General features: G+C 39.6%; 1 protein-coding gene across 1 annotated transcript in view; it reads left to right on the forward strand.

The window, feature by feature from the left end:
- The first annotated feature begins 98 nt into the window (after nucleotides 1-98).
- sipa1l2 (signal-induced proliferation-associated 1 like 2) overlaps nucleotides 99-21,743 on the forward strand; it is a 65,690-nt gene continuing 44,045 nt past the window's right edge. Inside the window, exon 1 of the mRNA XM_081358154.1 lies at nucleotides 99-237. The gene's annotated coding sequence lies outside the window, so the exon portion shown is untranslated. The remainder of the gene's footprint in view (nucleotides 238-21,743) is intronic.

A 21,743-nucleotide genomic window follows, 5' to 3' on the forward strand; every position in this document is an offset into this window, starting at 1 on the left:
TATGAAAGGAGGAGGAGTTCTGTGTCCACCACGGCGAATCAGCGCGTAGAAGAGGCGGGCTTTGTGCCGGTGGGGCTGTCAGTCAGCCGCTCGCTGTTGTCCTGAGATCTGTTGAGTTGTTGCGCTTCTATTGTGGAAGGCGCGTCTCTTTGGGAAATAACGCGTGTATTGACACAAGGAATCGTTCGTTGTATAATTTTCCACATACAATGGGATTGTCGTCTCGTCCTTGGCGAGGTAAGATGAGTAACAATTATATCTGTTTCTTATATTTGAACTTGTTCCGAAAGAAACTTTTTCTTATAGGTGAACTCCACGGAGTGGGTTTTGTCCTGTCCATCCACCCGGCTCCACAGCGCGCGTGTGTTTTTGGTTTTAACAATAGATGCTTTTAGGAAAGCAGCGGGAAATATTTTGCTTTGTTTTAGATAAGGACAATTCATTTGTGTTTATATGTGCCGTTGCTGATGCCAGCGGGCAGTTTCGTAGCATTATTCAGTGTTTGGGATAGCCTGTTGGGGGAATAATAACAAAACATCCTACAGCACATTTGTTTGCTCTCCAGCTGTTGTATATCTGCGATTTGCATAAAAAAGTGTAATATTTGTCCGCTTTGTCGTTGTCTTTTCACTTTAAAACTTGTTAGGCTATATCGTTAGTTCACCCAAAATTTAAATTGTCATCATTTACTCAATTAATTTCCTTTCAAACCCTTTTGACATTCTTCCGTGAAACAAAAGTAGCCTAATCCACACGAGTCGTTATATATTCCAAGTCTTGTGACGCCATGTGATAGCTTTGTGTGAGGAAGAACAGGGAACAGGCCGAAATTTAAGTCGCTAATATCCACTCTCCATTAACTTCAGTTCAACGCTGCTACGGTATTGTTCAGAGTCGGATTTGTCTGATTCGTGAACAAATCATTCCGCGCGTCCGAATATGCGTACTTCCCTAGGCTACTATAAAGTAAACAGAAAGCTGTATGTAAAATCAGTAGGATGGCAGAATACTCAGTTTCATGAAACAGTGAGCGAACCGTCTTTGGTTCAAAGTGTGGAACCAGCCATCACTTTGTTATCCCATAAGACGAGCCTTTAGATTCAAAGAGTTGAAAAATAAAAAAAAATCCAACATGAGGAATGTTAGTATGGGATTGGATTTATAGCCTATTGAACACTTGCTCACAATTCAGATTACTTGCAACTTCTGCAATCTGCAAATTAAAACAAAAACAAATCATTCACAAATTGGGTATGGCTTTCACCCACAAACTCGCCTAGAAATTCTAGTGCAGATCTCCCAAATCTTGAGTGAATAATGACTTTTAGATTAATGATTTAGTTTTTTGCTCGCACAAAGGTATCGTAGGGCTTCTAACGGCTTGGAAAATAGCGCACAACTAATGCAGACTATTTTTATGTTAATTTTATGGTGATTTTGTGCTCTTTATAAAGGCTGTCATTGATTGTCATTATGGAAAAGACATTCTTCGAAATATCTCCTTTTGATGCCCATAGAAGAAAGTAAGTCGAGTTTGGAATGAGATGAGGCTTGATCTTTTTTGTGAGAACTATTGTTTTAAAGTCTCAAAGATCTTTTATACTTTTTGCAAAATGTCTACTACTGATCATATAGGTACATTTTCATTTTGAAAGAAATTTTGATTATCTTCAATCTAATAGCGTTAATGCTCATTCTGTCACTGGTCTTCATACTATAAGAGAGATCATCCGAAAGTACTCATTATTCAATGGTGTTGAAAGCCCTGCAACGGTCTGAAATGGATTAGTCTCGCTTAATTTGTAACGCTTTAAAGAGAAATAGTTTTTTTTTGTTTGTTCCTTCAGCAGTAACCTTGGCAGCCAGCTGTTGCTCCGAACATCTTGGCAGTCTACCCAGTAAATCTGCGGTTTTATTCTCTCTCCTGGGTTTGGAGTTTTTGATGCCCAAATTGGAGGGGTTTGTGTGCTTTGCAGGCTGAAACCCTTTGTAGCTCCGCTGTCTTTGTTTTAGGTGCATCCATTATTCAAATTCAGACAAATACTTTGTTCTCATCTGTTAGAAACTGAGTGGCATGTAAATGAAATGTCTTCATCAAATGGAGACTACAGATATCCGCCCAAATGTCTTGTTGCATGTCAAATGAGGTGCAGATGGCTGTGAATGCTCATCTCATAAGCTGCCATATATTTTATTGTTAAATTAATTATCAAAACTCTGATGTAATTATGTTCAGCCTAGCAAATTTTGTCAGAAACGCTTCTCTTGAGAGCAGGGCTTGGAGCCAACCAAGAAACACATCTGTGTCCTTTTGGTTTCAGCTATAAGAATGTTGTGCTGTTTCTGTGAAATGTTCATATTCTCACTTAAATGGTGATATACTGCTGAATGAATAGTCATGCTGCTTTGTGTGGTTATTTGAAACCCCCTCAGGGTGGATTAGAAGTCAAACACCCCGAATGTCTGACAGCAGGGAACCCGTCGAAAACACTTTCTGCGTGCTCAGAGAGTTCAAATCAATGGGCTTTGTGTCGCTACCCCTGACAGAAAACAGGCCTGAGGGCGATTTGTTTGTGTTAGCGGATTAATTTCCCCTCTCTCTGTGTCATGGCGGGCACCTGTCAGCACTGAGGGACTCTTCATGTGAACCCTGTGGGACTTTTCGGCTTTCTCGACATAGTGCAGTCAGGCTAATTAAGTGTGCAGTCTTTTCTTCAACTCTCTGGTCTCGTCCCTCGGGCCTTTGACCAACCTCAAGATCTTAGAGAAGGATCAGCAGATGTTTTTCAAATGGTTTTGTGTTAAATGCGATTTAGGGAAATTATAGCTATTAGATGCAGCTGAGTTTGAGCTAGCCCTTGATTGACTGTTGATTGAGTTATCTAATTCTTGTGAGACCCGTTTGACCCTAGCAAGCAAATCAAAAGACTCCTCCCCTTTTTCATTGTTCAGGCAACTGTCCAGTGTGGGTGGTTGTGCATGTTTGTGTGTCTGGCTCCATGGGAAGACTCCTCAGTATTAGTTGTTTCCTTCGTGCATTTCTGGTTCCCAAGGGATGGTAAACAATAAGAGCATATTTGAGCGCCCAGATCCTGCATGGTGGGGCAGATTATGTGCATAGTTGCATAATTCACAGATAATGGAAAGGAAATAAGTACGGATGTGTTTCAAGTTTACCAAATCAAGGTCAGGAGTTGAGAACACCTCAGGGAACAAGATCCAAATGGCTTAATTTGAAGACTAAACAGCCCCTGCCCTAAGTGTGACCTCTTTCTGGAAGAGTTTGTCTTTTGCCTCTCTCAGAAAGGAAGTATTTTATTATCTCGAGACTCAGATCGGATGCTCTAGTTCCTAATCTGTTTGCCTGTCTGTAAACTCCCAAAATAGTGACTCACTTCTATGCAAGACCCTGTTTGTTCATTGATTGTTTTTGTAAGATTATGTTCTCCGAAGGAAAAAAAAAGATTGGGTACATGAGCTGAAGACCATGAAAGGCATTTGAAATGTAGGCTGGAAGTGAAATCTGTTCTCTTGAAGTGGCATCTCAGAAGATGATTACAAATGATACATTGTTAATTTGCTGGTAGTAATGTACTGAGGGATTTTTTTACCGATGGATAGCATCGGGAGAATTCATGGACACAGACAGGGATTAGCTATGGCCATCTGTTGCCCGAGGAATCAATAGCCAGACCTTTCTCAGCTTCCCTGCATGGGCACAGGAAAGGATCACTGCACCACTCCATCAACGGTACTTCAGTTTGGCCGAAAGTGACCTCGGATACTCCATTTTTAATGTGCACCTTTGTGAGCAAGAGAGTGACGTCTTAAATGGGACCACCAACTCCCACCTTCCATCCACCATCCCTGGCACTCCTCCAGTACCCTACATAGCCCGCAATCCTCTTGTTAAGATGAACAATATAATTGGTTTAATATGGCCGGCTGTATATTAAGCAGCGGTTTCCAACTGCTAATGTCAATTTTAAAATGTGCTGTCTACCAAGGCGACCATATCATGAGGAAATTTAGGGTGACATTTGTTAGTGTTTTCTTGATTTTTTATTTTTTTGTAGATAAAGCTTTGTCAATTCTTTCTGACATATATAGTTTTACTTTTCTTGTCCCAGTGGAAGCTTTTGTTGCAAGAAAAGGTTTCCTTTTAGTCGGCCATTGAGTTCACAGCTATTTTCTTCCTCCTCCCATTCTCTTTCATGGCTCTTTTTGAAGGTGGAATGGAGTGTCTTCCTATGATGCTTCCGCAGCCTGGAGGTTTGGGGATTCGGTTTTCAGGTCGATATAGAGTAAACCTTTTTATCCTTATTGTGCTAGACAACCCTAAAGAGCTGATGCCAACTCAGACTTCCCTTCTCACTTCTGCTTGAGTGACTTTCTTGACATTCCTGGCAGAATCACCTGGCCTTAACACCCTGGAATTCTGAATCCAAGATATTGTGTGACTAATAGACAAGAAAAACAAGCTCATGATCATTGGTTTGTTTCGCTTCTGTTGTTTCATTTCAGGGTTTGCTATGAAGCATGGATGTGTCATCTTAGAACTTAAAGGTCAGGCTATAGGTGTTGTATTGCAGTCATGTGACTTTAGCGGAACTGTTTAAAATCACTGACATGGAGACAGAGGGAACAGCCTGCGATACGAGTGCTGGCAATTTGAAGGAAGGCCAAGGCTTGTACTGGAAACCTTAATGGTTCTGTAATTATATTACAGAGTTAGTTCTGCTTCATTTTACCTCTATATATTGCTCTTCATTGTTCTATCTGCCTAATCTAACAGTCTCTCCATCTTAAAGGGATAGGTTGAGTACTCAAACTTATGTCATTATAAACCTCTATGACTTTCTACTGTGGAACACAGAACAACACATGTCGTTTTGGACCCTATTAACTTTCATTGTGTAGACCAAAACATTCTTCAAAATACCTTATTTTGTGTTTCATAAAAGAACGAAAATCATGCAGGTTTGTTATGACCTGAGGGTGAGTAAATAATTAATATTTATGCAAGCCAAGTGTTCCTTTATATTTTATTGGCTGCTTTATATTTAACATCTTTAGGCTATATCATATTTAATAACTTGCAGCCCCAGCCTCATAATAACCCATCCATCTTGGAACGTTCCCTTTTTTCTGCCTAATGCAAAGGCCCATGGGAAAGAGAGCAAGGCTGCTGGCAAACCCTATCAGATGCACAGAGCCATCTGCCTCTACACCTGACACTGTAACACTCACTTCCATTCATCCAGTTGGGTCTCAACCCCACCAAATGCCTTTTCCTGATTTACAATAGTTTAATTTCAAACCCTTTCACTCAGGCTCGTACGTTTCCGCCATCCTTTGGGATCTTCCCTCTTCCTTTCCACCTTCTTCATGAGCTTAACCTCGGATGACAAGCTGCTCAATATTTAAAATGGCAAATGCTACGAAAAACTAGAGCACTGGAGCGCTGGTATCTGCATTGGGTTCTACGTTGTTTGTTTCTGTGCGGGGCTTTGTTTCGAGTTGGAGACGAGGATTGAAATATCAGCAGATAGATTTTCACAGTTCTCCTTTGGCTGAACCAAATCTCATTCAAGCATCTACGCTCATTGTGAGAGGGGGGAGATTTTAGAAGGCTGGCTGATGCACACAGGGCCGTCTCCTTTTGGCTTCTCTCTCTCTCTGTCTTTGAACCAGATCTCTGTTCTCAGCGGGACTAATATGACTCTCTCGCGCTTGCTAAGTGGACTCTTTGGAGGTTTCTACCACAAAGAGGGACTTCAAATTGGGACAGGCGAAATCTACGTGTGGTGTTCAAATACATCAATTTCCCCATCTCTCTGTCTGTTGGATGGGTGGAAAGACCAAACCTTGAGCATTTCATTAACACAAGCAGATTGAGCAAAACACTTTCACAATTCGATTTTTTTTTAATTTCATAAAGTAGGGGGAATTGCCACACAAGCCTTCAGGGTGAAAATTTGAGGAATGTCACCTCTTAACGAGCCTATAATTGGTTCTCTGCTTTCTTCGCTTCCACCTGGAGAAACATGGTATGACTAATCAGATGACTGACGGGGAGCTGAAAAAAATGAATTATGTGCACAATAAGGCCTTGCATAAGGTTAACAGCTCTTGCCAAGTGTTGAGAGAACAGTGGCTGCGTTGTACCTGTGTCGGTTGTCATGGAGGTGTGTCCCTAAGCGAAGAAAGCGATAAAGACTGCTCAGTATCTGTGAAGTCTTTGTTTTGCAATGTTTACCCTTCAACAGCCGTGAATCACCACGTCACTAGCTTGTCTTGACTGCTCCATGCAGTTGCGTTCATTTGGATTCCGCTCAATGTTATAGTTGTCTTTTTGACAGACAGTAGTTCATTTGTAACAAAGGATGGCATAACCGTCTTCTTTATTTCACATCATTGTTTTTGCTCATTAGCCATTAGCTTCTTAAAGCATATTTGCGCAATGATTAAGTGCATTGTATGCTAGACAGCGCCACCTCCGCAATGCAAGTCGAGTGGAAAGCTTAGCCTATTATTTTTGTCCTACATTTGCTCCATGCCTGGGCTGGATGTGTAATTCCCATGTCAGTGGGGTTGTTTGTTAGTCAAGCATGTACAAGGACGATTAAATACATGTAATCCTCAGGACTCATCATGTTAGAGTACATTTTGCTCTAATTGCACTCAAATACACATATTTTAGGTCTTTGTCTGTGGCTGCATTGTTGTGGCTGATATCCTTTAGTTATTCAGGCAGTCCTACGCTATGGCTACAGTCTGCCCCTTACTACTAAATATATACCATAGAGATTTGGTAGGACATTGCTAGATGTAATTTACATATGTTGGTCATAATCAGCAAGGCTATTTGTAGCAGAAACAGCTGTTGTTTGTTGCGGCGGAGGTGGTGGTGCTGCCATTCTGCATACACAGCAAACCCTCACGGCTCTTTAATAAATCATAACCATTTAGTCTAAGAAGGTAATAACTCAATTCAATCCAGTCTATTCACATTTGTCTATGTTTTTCAGACTAAAAGGCAAAGTCTGTTTTTTACTATGTGTAAATACTTTTATTTGGCAGTTTAATGTGGGACACATTTTTGCAGGATTTGTTGACTTAAACAGGCCTGAAAACCAATGGCACGAGTTTAGGGTGGGAGGACTTGTAGAAAGCTGTTTTGTTTGGTGCTTCATAATTGACACATTTCACCTTTTAAAGTAACAATCGAAGCAATCCCTCATTTAATGAAGGTAAGATTGGTCCAATATGTCCTTTGACCTAGTATCGGCCGCTTCCTGAGGGACAGATGGGCAGGTTTGTTCTTAAGGTCAAGGTGCCCCTGCTCCCGGGGTTTCCTATTGTTCTGTCTTATTGATCTCATCTCATCAATGGACAGTTCCACATTGGTTTGGAATGTGGACTGTTGCATATGCTTTAGTCAACAAGCTGAATGTCAGCAAGGTCACCTTTTAAGCCCTTCTTGTTTGTTTGTGTGGCACAGTGGCGTAGCCACGAGGGGGCCTGGGTGGGCCTAGGCCCCCTCATTTACATGTCCGGCCCCCTCATATTTCTGATTGCTTAAAATAAAATAATAAAAATAAGAAATTGTTGATGTGTTAGTCTAATTGATAGATTGACCAATCAAAATACTGCACGGTAAAATGCGGCTGTTTTCAAACTTGATTTGACGTGTTGTGCGTAACCTATGCCGTCATCTTCGCGTGAAGATTATCGAGAGTTCATGCGGTGAATGGCAGCGTTGTGCAAAGTGCAATATTACGCACGAAAAGATGAGCGAGAAGGAGAAAATAAGCCATCTACATCTGAGTTTGCTTCAGCTTACTACAAGACGACAGCGAGTGAAGCGGCTAGGAGACAGAAACGTATATTTCATCACAGGAATAGCGGTGAGACTTCGACTCAGATCGGCACAATGGGCAATGACTTGTTTGCAATTGATGAACCGCCTTCACAACCAGTGATGACCACACATTTAAATCCATTATGATTAATTTGAGTAATAATGTGTTTTCTTTACCAAGAGAGTGGAAAGATGAAAACCACTATTTTTTGTTTCAAACTTTCACATAGCATATTTAGGTTATAAAAATAATAAAAAAAACCATTTAAATCCATATTTGATTTTCAAATATTCTAAAATATAATAAAGGATTAGTTTCCCCTCAAAATGCAATAAATTCATGACACTTTTTTTTTCCAAAATGCAATTAATCCATTGAATCAATACACAAATTATTTTTCATATTTTAACTGTTGAAATACACAACAAAGTAAGTTGATCCACATATGACAGCCTCAGAACTTGGTCAATACTAATCTTATACAGGCACTGGACTAAAAATAGCAGACATTAAATCACCATCCCTAAGAAATACCTCCTGAACTTTTTTTTACAGCGATCAGCTGTAAAATGGCTTGGTCCTGCTTGGTTTTTCGTTGACTTTGAGTAAAACAATTGAAAGTTTTTCAAAAGATCCCCTGGGGTCAAAATTTCAGCGTGACAGAAGTTTGATGCTGTCGTGTGAGAACCATTTTTTTACAGTCTATGGTGAGAACAAGCAACAGTCGAGATTTTGTCCTCCTCCCGCGTGCCTCATCTTCTTAATCTCCTCAAGTAGCCTAAATTATTAGATTTCGATCATGGCTACGTTTCTCCCCCACCGCAGAAACCACCATAGGGTCACCAGTGCCGTCAAAATTATTATTATTAGGCTATTATTGTTATTATTATTATTATTATTATTATTATTATTATTATTATTTCGTGGATTACAAAGTAGAAGGGAAACTAGGATGCCGGGTTTTTGTCAAAGCGCCGCCGTTACGGGTTACAAAGCGTGGAATGGTGCGCTGACTGCACGGATATCGCATTTTACGAAAAATTTAAAATGGACTTTAACACCGACCAGATAGCCTATAATACAGATTTTTGCGGGAACTAAATATATATATATATATATATATAGCCTATATATAGCATATATATATAGGCCTATAAATATATATAGGCTATATATTTAATTTTGGAACCAAACTCTTTATATATTTGCTGAGTAAGATGACATGATTGACACTTTATAATCGCCCTCGTAGGCTACTTCACGTTAAAGATAATAATCGCCGAGCTATGTCGCCAGCCTAGGCTATATTTATATATAGCCTATATATATATATATATATATATATATATATATATATATATATATATATATATATATATATATATATATATATAGGCCTATATATTTAAATATATTAGTTGCCCCCTCATTTTAAGATTGGCCCCCCCAAAAATAAAATTCTGGCTACGCCCCTGGTGTGGCACAAAGGTTTAACAGAAGAGACCTCTTAGTATTATATTTAAAGCAATTGTATCAATATATTAGTTCTGTAATTAGTATTCTGTCAGTTTGAACCAGAGCTAGCCTATGTTTTAGTCATTGTTTTTAAAACATTCAACAACAAACAGCTTAAGATAGTGGACTTACCTTGTTAAAGATTGTCAAACTGGTCTCTCGGTCTGACCAAGCTGATCTTAAATTCATCTAGCTGGCATTCCACTTGATGAGTGCCCAAAACCATTTTAAATCCAGCAAGTTAGGACCAGCAACCCATAGGCTATTTTGTAATTATTAATAATACATTTAAAAAAAAATTGTCCTAAATATTAGTATTATTATTAGTAGTAGTAGTATTTTAATATGTATTATAAAATAGTAAATCATTGTTTTAATTATATAGGGTCTTTTAAATAATTTTTTTATACTTTTTATATTGGGTTCTTTTATCATGCTGCTCTTGCCACTTTTTTTTAAAGCAATAAGCCATTTGAGACTGTAGTTTGTAGTGGATTACCAAGGTTAAGGGTGTTTAGGCACATCAGATCTCACATGCTTCTCGTGACTTATTGCTTTATTGTACATGCTCCATTATGCACGCACCATTGACCCATGTAGCTTAAGGCAATGGCAGATTATTCATCCGATTGTGTGAATTAATCTGTAGCACCATTTAGATATGAACATGGAGACACAAAAGGATTAACTTTGGCTTAATGGTTCACAATCTGATGACCTGTGCTTGCTGTTGGGGTAGACCCCAGAGCCACAGGCCAGACCCCAGACAATGTGGTGTTTCCATGCATTTTTTTGGTGGGGGTGAGATGGTTGACCTGTTGTCCTCTAGTGCCGAAGGCCAGAAAAGAGGTGCGGATTAGTGTCTCTCCCAGCATTCCTTCTTCCCACTGTAGCGAAAATGATGTCTCAATAGGAAGCCTAGGGTGTATTTCGACTGGTGACACTGTAGACTGTTTCTTTTCCACTGGTTCTCTCTCTTCTTCTTTTTTTAATCTCACCCAATCTTCTCCAAGCTTTACCACTGAAATAAGATGTTTGGCTTTATCATTTTCTGTAAGCCCCTATGACCTGGAAAATTAGAGACATTTGTGCAGGAAATTATGGGTGTGATTATGGTAGCAGGAAATGGCTGTCGGCAATTAAAAAAGATGAGACACGTGTTGCCTTGAGACGCAGGTGCAGCCTCCAGACTTTTCCGTCAGCTCTCCTCACGTTAAATAAACATAACAGCTCCATGTTTGTCGGAAAGGGTTGCGGGTGATCAAAGACCTCACCGGATCCATTTTTGGACACCTAAATGGTGTCATAATGCACTAGATTAGTAGTTTCAGTTTGTGGATCGTTCTGGCTGAGCGGTGTAAACGGGGACAGATGTTCAATAAAGTGTTGATTTGCCAAGCTTTGTCTGCCTATTTCCGAGAGATTTACTGTTGTCACATTAAAGGGCCACAAAACTGTTGTTCAAATTTCTGTAAAAAATGTCAAAATTTTGTGGGATTAAGGGGCGGGATTTTGCAAACGGTCAATTGCAGGATTAAGTTCGTGGAATTTGAGGCCTTTTCTCTGTTACTGACAACATATTCTATTCATCGAAAATCTAGTATGGTACATGACTCTGATCTCTTAAGACATGAGCTCATGGCCAACTGGATTTCTAGAAAATATTTCAGTAGATGTGATTTTTTTAATGCTTTTTAATCAACTTCCCTTCAGGATGTCTTTGTTTTATGTCACATCGCAGGACCAAACTCACATTGGCATGAAAGGGCAGCTGTTGTCTTCGACCTTTTGCGTGTTCGACATTCTTCACAGTCTTATTGACTTCTATTAGTTCAATTGACTGTTTCAATAACGTAATTATCACTATAAAATCTTTCGTCACAGCCTTGATGAGATTTTCATGAGCCAGACGTGGCGCATGTGTAGAGATGAGTGTGTATTTGCCTGTGTGTGTCCTATCTGTGGGATTGATTAGCTGGTAAGTGACCTGCTCGGTTCAAGGTTAATTGGTTTATTGTAGCAGATCATGTTGTGAGATGGAGATTGAGAGGAGAAGAGTTCGATACAGCTATAATGTGCAGCTTTCTGGCTCTAATGAGCTGCTGAGCTTGCAGCCAATCAGGCGCTGCGGTTCAGCCAGTTCGGCCTGTTTTCTGTAGTTAATGAGCTTTTTTAGGGATGTTTAAGACAAGCGTGTATTGTTTCTTGTACTCGGAAGGAGGATGAGGTTATTGTTAGATTAAGAACACGGTTGGATGTTTCGCCTAAGGGCGCTGCTGTGTTGTGAGTTTTGGTGTGAATGTGTGTTTACTTGAGTTTAATGCCTTTTCCTGACTCAGCTTGAAGAGTGCTGCTTCAGCTCACTGGAGCCTATAGATGCACACAGTCTTAGCATTCTTCCCAGTCTGACTTCATTCATCCCATTCTAGCACCAGACATTACTTTATCAGTGATTCCCAGCCAGAGTAATTTAATTTTGCTTTAAGCTCGTTAGAAAATTAGACATTGTTTGTTTTATAATTTACCTTACCTAACAAATATCAATTATATTATTTTGTTTTTAGTTTTATTTTATTATAAAAAAAAAAAATGAATGCTGTACCGTTCAGTAAAAAAAATAAAAAAATCGGGAACAGATCACCCTGCCTTTAAGTATTGAAGTTGTTTCTTCCTTCTGGAGCATTTGTCTTCCCATGTGGTTCATAACTAAATAAAACCGGCTGTGTCACTATGTGACTTACTGCAATGGCATGCAAATGTGAGGGGCTTTTCTAAAATAAATAGTAAAATATTAAAACATAACCCATACTTGCTGCATGATTTACTCATAGGAATACCTGTGGACTCAAGTGCAAGTGATGATTTCAGACAAGACCTTGTCTTCAATTATGATCAATCTTGAATTAGATATAGGTTACATGACGGGATATCAGATCATATTTAAAATTGCGTTCAAAATGTGCATACAGCTGCTATTTAATTGCCTCTCACCATGTCTGTTGCATTTTTAAGATGATGTGGTAAGTTAAAAGTTGTTCAGCTTTTAAAAATGTGTCTCAGGACCCCTGTGATCTATCCTGTTACATTTCATCAGTTGCGCTTCATCTAACTGTTTATAAATGCAAGAATGTGCACTGAAACCACGTACAGTGCCTTTATATAATTACTTTCCTGACTCTAACCAATTAGAACACAATGTATTAGCCAATATGCCACTATAACCAAAACTTGTATTGAGAATGAAATGTTTTCATATTGAAAATAATTGCTGTCACTCCTAGTGGTTCAAGTAGTTCACTTTATCCAAGCTGCATGTGATGCTTTCAGACAAGAGCTTTCAGACAACCCTTTAAATTGCATAACAATAATGCCCAAATCCAGTATTAAAAGAAGAAAGGAATTTACACTACCTTTTTAAAATGTTTTTGAAAGTATTTTCTTATGCTCACCAACACTGCATTTATAGATCAGATGAAATTGGATGCAGAAAAGTCTGATCCTGTATGTTTTTGTTTACATGCAACAACATTCGATCTGATATTAGTGAACAAACTGGCTGGCAAATTAAATGAAGGCAAGGCACTCAGTAAGATTCAATTCCTGCCTCTCCTCCTCCTCCTCCTCTTCTTCTTCTCCTCCGTTCTGTCTTTCATCTGTACCGAGGCTCATGAGATCGTTAGCGAATCCCAGTCTCAGTGGATTTCAGCAGTCAGAGGTCAGCTGTCTTCAGAGACGTCACTCACTGGGCCTTGAGGTTTTGTTCCCATATGGAAGGAAAGACCTTATTCAGGCTGTCTTTATTCCCTGAATGCCAAGGAGCACCAGGAGTGAGGAATGGATGGAGGGAGAGAAGGAGAGAGAAAATGGGACAGGCAAGCACAGCTGGGCAGCCAAGATGGGACAGTTTTATTTCAGAGAGTCAGTGTGCTTTGTAATGTGAAGAACAGAGCCTAGGGAATACTTCACAACACCCAGCGGACCGTTCCTCTTCCGGTCTCTCTTTTTCATCCTCTCTTCATCTCTTCTGTTTTCATCTCCCTCTCATTTTTGTCTTTTAAAGGGATAGTCCACCCAAAAATGTTCTGTCATTCACTCACTCTCATGTAGATCCAAACCTTTATGACTTTCTTTTTTGAAACATTGAAGATATATTGATAAATGTCTGTTGTTTTTGTCAATGAAAGACAATTAGGTCCAATGTTGTTTGGACCCCATTGCATTTACATTTAAATGAATTTATTTAGCAGATGTCATTCTTCCTCAATTTTTTTTTTTTTTTTTTTGTTTTGTTCTTTGTCATCAAGCTCCAAAATGACAAAATCACTATAAAAGTGGTCTATATGATTAGTGCACTGTATAGCATTGTGTGTAGGGGGAAGATTTTTAATGAATTACAAAAATACATATTTCACTTTAGTTATCGTATTTACTTCAAAATTGACTTTTTTTTTGTTTGAGATTGAGCTTGAGCCAGTACTCATTCCCTTTCTTTCATTTGTTTTTGAAAATTCACCTTGTATTTAAAGGAAGAAAGGAGTAAAAACCAGTTTAGAACAATGAGAGTGAACAATTATTGACAGAATGTTCATTTTGGGTAAACTGTACCTTATTCAATTTCTCTTACGTGTCATTTATACAAAAAATCCAGTTATTTTTGCATTTCCATTTAACAGTGGACGGATTACACTTAAGTTGCTTACCTAAGTAAAAATAGCAGGACTCCTTTATTCAGTCCTTCTATTTTTCTCAAACACGTCATTTCTTCGCCAGCAGCGTGGCGGAATAAAGAGGGAATGTGTTTGAGTCTGACTGACGTGTGATTGTGAATGAGAAACAGCTGTTTCCATCCCCCTCTATGTCTCTCGGAGTGCTCGTCCCACAGCAGGAGAGAGCCAAGTGGAAAGCAGCACCCAACAGCTGCACACAGGCTCAGTAAGGAGTCAAGACAGGTTTTTTTTATGTCTTTGTTTGGGAGGAACAACAGGAAGGAAACCAAGTGTCAGAAGGTTTCTGGTCTAGCTGGGCAGCGTAAACAGGGCAAAACGATAGAGCCGTAAACGACGGATGGGCCTACGTCAGTACAAACGACACAAGTGTTTCAAGATCTGTTGATGTGACCCAGAGTGCCGGGGCAAAGGGGCGGTCTGCCATTTAAGAATTCGCACCTCTACCTCAGGAGCAGCTGTTGCCCATCTCTCCTCCTCAATGAGGGGGAAGGGAGGAATGCTGTAGGAATATTCCGGGTTTATTGCGACCTGGCGTCTTTTGTGGCGTGCTGACGATTACCTCATACAATAATTGTGTGCTTACTGTAAACACGTGTCTTGTGTGTTTATAATCCGAGAGAGATGTGTTGAAATTATTGCCTGAGGTAGTCGACAGCATGCTAATAGGATATAGAAAAACCTGGAATATTCCTTTAAAGGTGAACTGTCATTTTTTTATGATAAAACACTTTCTAATGTCAGTTTAATGCACAGAGACATCAATAAGTAAGCAATTTGTCGGTTGACTTCCTGAAACGTTCTCAAAATGTTAGAAGCATCCCTCGTGATGTATTATACAGTGCATTGTGCACTCTGCTATCTAGTTTATGAATTTTTGAAGAGTTGTCATCTCAAATGTAATACCGTTTAATGTTGTTTTTTTTACTACACTGAAGCATTCGCCGTGTTCCATTTGAAGTGTTAGCTTTACCCAGTGTACTTTTAGGATTATTTATATAATATTATAGTATTTATGACTTTTTTTTACTGTTATTTTTATATTTTCATTTTAATTTAATTTTAAGTTTGTAGTTTAGTTGTGTGCTTTTGTCATTTTTATTAGTTTGTTTTTTCTCAGTATTTTTTTTTTTTTTTTAGCTTTTATTAGTATTAGTCACATCCCCCAACCATAAACTACCAGTATTTTACAGTGCCAGGTGACCTCATGATAGTGAATGACCGTCCAGAACAGAACTGTTCAAAAGTCGGGCAAGCAAACCAGCAACTGAGGAGAGATTATGATGCAATCTTTAAGCTCATGGTGATAAACGCAGCAGAGTCATCAAACAATTCCCATGAAGCAGCCAAGAAAAACAGTGTGTCATAGTGTAATGTTAGAAGATTGCGAGGCTTAAAGACAGTCTTAAAAATGCAAACTGTCAAAGAAAAGCTTACCGCGGTCCTAAAAGTGTCCACTTCGAAGCTGAAGCCAGCACGCAGCTGAAAAAAGAAATGAGGGGCGTCCAATAATAACCAGAGCCATCATCCAGTTGAAGGCACTGGATATCACCAAAGAGCGGAACATACCCACCAGTGAGGCCCCTCGTTTCTTACTTCGACTATGTACTGACACACCTCCCTGTCAATTTCTTCGAAGCGGTTGCTTTGATGCTGCTAAGAATGATGTGAAGTAATGGATTAGCATTACGCTGCAGATTCCCAGAACAAGTCTTGCCTAGCACTTGCTCGCCGACTTCAGGGAGAAATTGCTGTCTTTTCAGCGCTATGTGGTCGGCCTAAGGAAAAACATTTATATCCCCTGGATCAGATAGGTAGTGTGGATCAAACACCTGTGTTTTTTGACAAGCCAACATCTGTCACTACATAAAAAGGTGAGAAATCAGTCGTGGAATCTACTGGAAATGAGAACTACATGTTGTTTTTGTGAAATGCCCTAGTTTATTTTTAAATGTTGGTACAATTGTGCCCAACAGTCAAAGCGGTATTACTTCATGAAAGTGTGGACTCTTAGCCCTTCCCCTTCCGCTATGTATGAAAATACGCAACTAGAGAGTCCAGTAATCTGTACTAAGTTTTTCATTTGACCAAGTACTTCATCTTGGTACTTTTAATACACTATATATACTTCAAAATGGCGTAGAATAGTATTGAAAATAGGCACAGGCTTGTTGTTCGTTTGAGTGTTTGACATTCTGGTCTACTTCTGGCTCGTCTAGTGGCATGAGTTTGGGGGTGGGTCTACATGTTTGTCCAAACTATGGAAGACAGGGCTGAAATGGCATGTAGAAACCTTTTGTGGAAGTGGTGGTTATTTTTCTGATTGGTACTGCTAGCGTTGCAGAAATTTCACATGAAAGTTATAGCTGGTCTCCTTTGTTTATTCGTCTGTGTGGAGCAAGGGAGATTTCTTACCCTACTAATGCTTAAATGTGTTACCTGATACAGAATGGTACAATTCCAAACTAAATTTAAACAGTGCTTCCTAATAAACTTGACAGCAAAGATAAAGAAACAAAGGCCCATTAGAGCGAGCAAGAGAGAGAGAGGAATGAGAATAATTCACTGCCTCTCCCTCCTGCGCTCCATCACTGGGGCTTTATGAGGCCACAGGCAGCTATAAACTTTTCCTTTTTAATAAAAGCAGCTATTCGCACATTTCTCATTCTCATTATCTGTGTACGAGAGAGAAAAAGAGATTTGCCTTCCCACACCGTTTTCCCACTCGCATTTAAACACGTATGCAATCAATGTATACAGTTCACACTATATAAACAGACATAAACACGCAAGCACTTCAGCTGTGTTTCTCCTCAGGGTGAATGAGTTTAATCCTGTCTGCTGCAGATCAGGAAAGCCTTTGGGCTCCTATCAACACAGTTAATAACTCACAATAGTTCAAAACACGCACAAACACACCTCAGAGAGTTATAGCATCTCAGTTTTTGTGTACATACTCTTGTCAAGAGCAGGTCAAGTAAAAGATGCATCCATTGACTGCCATTGAGGATCAGAATTGTGTGTTAACCAGGAAGTGTGTTGAAGGCTAGACAATTAAAGTCAACATGAAATGATGCATTTATTTGAATGTCTTTAATGCCTTTTGATCAATTTAATTTGTCCTCGCTGAATAAAAGTATACATTTCTTAACAAAAAAGTCATACTGACCCCAAACTTTTGAACAGTAGTGTTTGAGATTAAAGTTAACTATTGTATTAATTCATTTTAACAAAGCACATTATTGTACAGTGTTCCCATTCCTTATGGGTGAAATTGTTTTTTTTTTTCTCCTTACAAATCCTGTTTTGCTCTGAAATATGTTACACAGTCAAATGGACTTGCCAGTTTAAGCTGAATATAAGATCCATACACATACTGTGGCCATATGCTTTGTGGTTGTGCGTGCCACATCTTGGTATGCATCATTGGAAAGTGATAGTCCAGAAAATCAGACCCAGAGAAATTGATAGTAGGAAGTAGTCCATCAATATGGCTGTCTTTACATGCTCTCTCTCTCTCTCTCTCTCTCTCTCTCTCTCTCTCTCTCTCTCTCTCTCTCTCTCTCTCTCTCTCTCTCTCTCTCTCTCTCTCTCTCTCTCTCTCTCTCTCTCTCTCTCTCTCTCTCTCTCTCTCTCTCTCTCTCTCTCTCTCTCTCTCTCTCTCTCTCTCTCTCTCTCTCTCTCTCTCACACTCACTCTCTCTCTCTCTCTCTCTCTCATCTCTTGCCATCTCTGTCTTTTATCTTTTCTCCTTTGGTTTGACATATGGAAAACCTGTTTTCTCTAACATAGTAACCCAGCTGAGTGGAAATGTGCTGTCAATCAAAGAGGCATGAGATCAGAGGTTGCTTGGTAACTGGGTAAAACAGACCCTCAAACCACCAACTAACAACAACAAACTGTGCAAGTGCACATTTGAGAAAACGACTAATAACATGTTCGGGAAGCCGTTGCGCTTGGCACCTCGCTGGCGTTCGTCCACAGTATCCCACAGCAGCTGAGTTTTAACACTAAACACACTGGTATTTCCAAGCCTTGACTCGTACTGACTGACCTTTACCCTTATGGGGAGTGTTTGTTTTTTCATTGGCACATTTTTTTAACCTGTTTTTAAAAAGATAGTTCACCCAAAAATAAAAATTTTGACATTTACTCACCCTCATGTTGCTCCAAACCTGTATGATTTCCTTCTCCTCCTGAACACAAAAGAAGATATTTTTAAGAATATGGGTAACCAAACAGGCCACACTGAATTTCATAGTATTTTCCCATACTATGGAAGTCAATGGGGTCCATCAACTGTTTAGTTAACCATATTCTTTAAATATCGTCTTTTGTGTTCAGCAGGAGAAAAATATTCATACTGGTTTGGAACAACTTGAGGGGGATTAAATGTCATTTTTTGGTTAACTATGTATTTATTTATTTCCCCACTTTTTTAAAATGGGGGGTGGTGTGGCGCAATGGATAAGACACACATGCCTTTGGTGTGAGAGACCCGGGTTCGAATCCACTGTGAGACACCAATGTGTCCCCGAGCAAGACACTTTACCCCTAGTTGCTCCAGAGGCGTGCGACCTCTGACATATATAGCAATTGTAAGTCGCTTTGGATAAAAGCGTCAGCTAAATGAATAAATGTAAATGTAAAACTCGACTAAATACAGTCCTGTTAAAAATACATGATTATTGTAAATAAATATAAGTATGTTTTAGATATTTTAACTGGCAACTTAAAAATACTCATTAAGAATAGAATTTCTTGTCGTGTTCATCCATTTGGATCCTTGCCAAATTACAGTTAAGGGTTTTAGTGCTATTGGAGTCTTGAAACGCCTCTTGTTCGATCAAATTAGAGCGCCTGAACTAAGAATACGTTTTGAAGTGCACTCACATATCCAGTAGCTCCAGTTCACTTAGTCTAACTTGCTCTGGGCTTGTCCGTTGGAAACTTTGCATTGGAGCATGCACACAGGCGGTTGCAGTGATCCATGAGCACATTAGCCAGGCTGCAGGGAGAATGAAGATGGGTGAGTTAGGGAGAGAGAAAGAAATAGCCTTGACAGAACAGTGTATCCTGGAAGAGAGAGAGAGAGAGAAAGACATGGACCCTAACAAGCAGTAAGGCCCTGGAGACCTACAGACCACCCCAGTGCACAGAAGCTGCTTCAAATGTGCCATTGATTCAGTTGACATAGCAGTGAGAGAAGGAGAGGGAGAAGGACGCTCGGACTGTGTGTCCTTTCCTTACATTTAGACTTGTATAAACAGATTGGGTTAGTCTGACAGAGCAATGTGTAAATGTTCCCCTGGAGACTTGGCACAGCTGTAGGCAGAGCAAGGCATCATGGTTATTTGTTGCAGTGGTTCAATCACTCTGCATTACTGTCCAGCTCTGTGTGTTTAGGGTTTCAGTCCAACTTGCCCCAGACGTTGGTTCCCATCATTGTTGTCTGTTTGAATGCATTTTTAATGACGCACAGTCCGTACTGACAGGAAGTTTGAGCTGTTCAGTGTTTTACTGTGTTTTTGTGTGTATGTACAGAGCTGACACTGCAATTTGTGTGTATGGGCCCATCGATCAAACTTTGTATAGCACATTTCCTGTAAACAGAGGAAAACAGATGCAGCATAGAAAATATTATTACTTATAAATTTGGCTTATGGAAAACAGATCTCAAAACTGTAACAGTCAAAAGAAAGGAGATAATGTAATTTGTTTAAATGATATATATTTATGGGTTATATTTATTAAATGGCTCTCTAAAATACTTGATTCTGATTCAGGTTTTTCCGTATAATTTATTGAATTTTTTTACAGAGCTGTGCTAATTGCATGCCTCTTATCTTTTTTTTCTTGTTGTAAATAAATGTTATTAATTAAAAACTATTCTTATTGAAAATAAACGTGTATTTATTTAGTAAGTAGGCATGTAAATAATGAGAAAGGTCAAGTGAAAGGTAAAAAGCAAATCTTGAAAGGTGTAAAGTGTGTCATTTCTTCAGCATCAATTAGAATTTGAGTTTGCAGAGTTTGCAGAATCACTCCTCCCATCTGCTATTGGTTGATAAAACGGATATCCCTTCCCCCAAAACTGCACCATTGGTTGAGCCAGTGTTGCTGTGCTGGGCAGTGATGCTCAAACAAACAGCAGTGTTATGATATCACCACTGAAGACCCAGCGTTTACAACGTTTGCTGAATTCAACCTACTTAGTTTACTCGTAGTTGTCTCTGAATGTTAGTATTAAAAATACATACATCAGCGTTAAATCAGAGTGTGTGAGGTGAGCATTTCTGTTGTGTTCCGTTAGTATCAGGTCTTGTCTCGCTGCCGTTGCCCTCCATTCGCCCTCGCCGCCACAGGAAGTCTGAGTTTACAGCGCCACAGCATATGGCTTGTACATGGGATTATTCCACCTCTGTCCTCTCTGTCACTCTCAAAACTTCTCTCTCTTTCACCCCTCTATAACCTCAAAAACTGAATTGAGGAGTAAAAAAGCATGTAGAAGCCCCTCAGATGTGGTCTCTCTATGCCTCTTTGAGGGTCTTTGCATCAGTGCAGGTGGACTGAATAGGTTTGGGGGGTGGGTTGAGTTTAAGAGAAGTGGGGGGGGGGCTTTATCTGTCGGTCCGATAACTGGAGTTTCATGGTACCGCCTCTTTTTATAGAAATGCTAATCTGAGCCAGCAGCACCAGTCGTTAGGGGCTTTTGTTCGGGGGGCAAAGGGGTCTGGAGAGATGTTGGGGGTTGAGGAAATGAGGTTTGGCTTTCTTTTAATTGTTCTTTCGCTCTCTATATATACTTTTTTATCTTCTCGGTTTTCTCTTTATCTTAACAGTGTTTTCACCGCACACATTTGTCTTAATCAGTAACCAGCATCAGTCCTCCATATCAGCGAGGCTTGTGGCCTACACAGGGAATGTATTGATTGGTTGAGGTAAAGTAAATGTTGTTTGTGAGAAAAGACACATCGCCAGGTACATTTTGGGTGTGGTTTCCAGGTGTTGGCAGGGTTCTGAATATCGGCTTGTTAAGCCAAGGCCTTGGGGACTTTTCTGCCAACATGGATGAATTTACAGCTGTTTTTCTGCGGTGAGGATGTGGCGGAGGGCAACCGGTTTTAGCCCACTGATTGAGCTGATCGGTCCTGACACGACTGCCAATGTGCGCTTTATTTCGTATCTGATGGCTGGGAAGAGAATGTGGGTTTGTTTGGTGAGTTGCTCTTGTTTGTTTTTGACATTTGTAACATGCTGGATCGCTCTCAGCAGGCTTTTCTGAGGTTAGATGAAGAGCTCTGTAATGCTGAGAATGTCTGCAGTATAATTACATTTAACTGTCAGTGGGATAGATGTCCTTCAGCAGTGAAAGAGATTTTACACTCTCTTTTTCTCTCGTTCTCTGCCTTTTTATTGTGCATTTTAGTTTTACTGAAAGCATCGAGTGATGGTAAAGATGTGGTGGGGAGTTTTGGAGTTTATTGATTGACACTTGCTTAGAAATGGCTCACAATGGTCGGCAAATCATCCAACAACTAACTAGACCATTGTTATCTAGTTCATGCATCAAATAATAATTTGTTCTTAGATAATTGATTTCAAAAACGCTTTAAAAAATACAGTTCGTAAAGTAAAA

The sequence above is a fragment of the Scardinius erythrophthalmus genome (assembly GCF_964197995.2).
Source record: "Scardinius erythrophthalmus genome assembly, chromosome: 25".
NCBI classification, from domain to species: domain Eukaryota; kingdom Metazoa; phylum Chordata; class Actinopteri; order Cypriniformes; family Leuciscidae; genus Scardinius; species Scardinius erythrophthalmus.